This window comes from Diceros bicornis, unplaced genomic scaffold (genome assembly GCF_020826845.1).
Source record: "Diceros bicornis minor isolate mBicDic1 unplaced genomic scaffold, mDicBic1.mat.cur scaffold_739_ctg1, whole genome shotgun sequence".
In the NCBI taxonomy this organism is placed as follows: Eukaryota; Metazoa; Chordata; class Mammalia; order Perissodactyla; family Rhinocerotidae; genus Diceros; species Diceros bicornis.
This window is the reverse complement of record NW_026691614.1, coordinates 30001-30908: the sequence shown is the minus strand read 5'-3', so window position 1 is coordinate 30908 and position 908 is coordinate 30001.

The following is a 908-nucleotide window of genomic DNA, read 5'->3' as shown; positions in this document are numbered from 1 at the left end:
GCGATCTCGGCGGGCCGAGCCAGCGGCATGGCGCTGGCTGTCTTTCGAGGGGTGCCGGTTAGCTGGCACCTCCTTTGGGCTCTCTGCTTCTTTGTCGGTTTCACCTGACGGAAGCTCTGAGTTCCAGGCGTCGCGGGTGCCCCGTAAAGCTTCGATGAGCCCCGTGATGTCAGACGAGAGGAGGAGCCCGTGGAAGCGCGGGCTCGTGGCCCTGACCGCGAACGCTCGGATTTGCCCCATGCTTACCCATACCGCAGACCCCCGCATAGCCCCGGCACCCAGGAGTGCAGTGCCCTCGCGGTCCCGACGGGGGACGATGGGTGGGTGCGACGCGCCCTCGGCGAGAAAGCCTTCTCTAGCGATCCGAGAGGGTGCCTTTGGGGTTCCCGGATCCCCCAGCTGCTGCCCCTCCTTCTCCGCGCGTGGTAGCCGGTGGTGTGACCACCGTTTGCGTGTGGGCAGAGCCGCCCTTTGCCTACCGCGGCCGGCGCCTCCCCTCACCGAGTCGGGGGAGGGTCCCGCCCGGCCCGGCCGGCGTCCGGCGTCCGGCGCGGGGCCGCGCGTGCTCGTGGGCGTGCGCGCGGCCCGCCCGCCGCGTGCCCGGGGTGTGGGGCAAGAGCCCCGTCCGGGCGCCGCCCGCTCTCCCGCGGGGAGCGGCTAGCTCTCCGCCCGCTCCCGTGACGAGCCGCAGCCGGTGGTGGTGTGCGGGCACGGTCCGGGGTACCGCGCCCCGGGCGTGTGTTCCCTCGGGGGCGCGAGCCCCGGAGCGGGCCAGGCGGATGGACGGGGTGGGCGGAAGGGACGGCTCCCGCGGTGGGGGCGTCTCGCAGAGGCCCCGGCGGTGGGGCCGAGCCGAGGGAGGCGCAAGGGTGGCCGAGGCCGGCCGGCGTCACGGGCGTCACGGGACC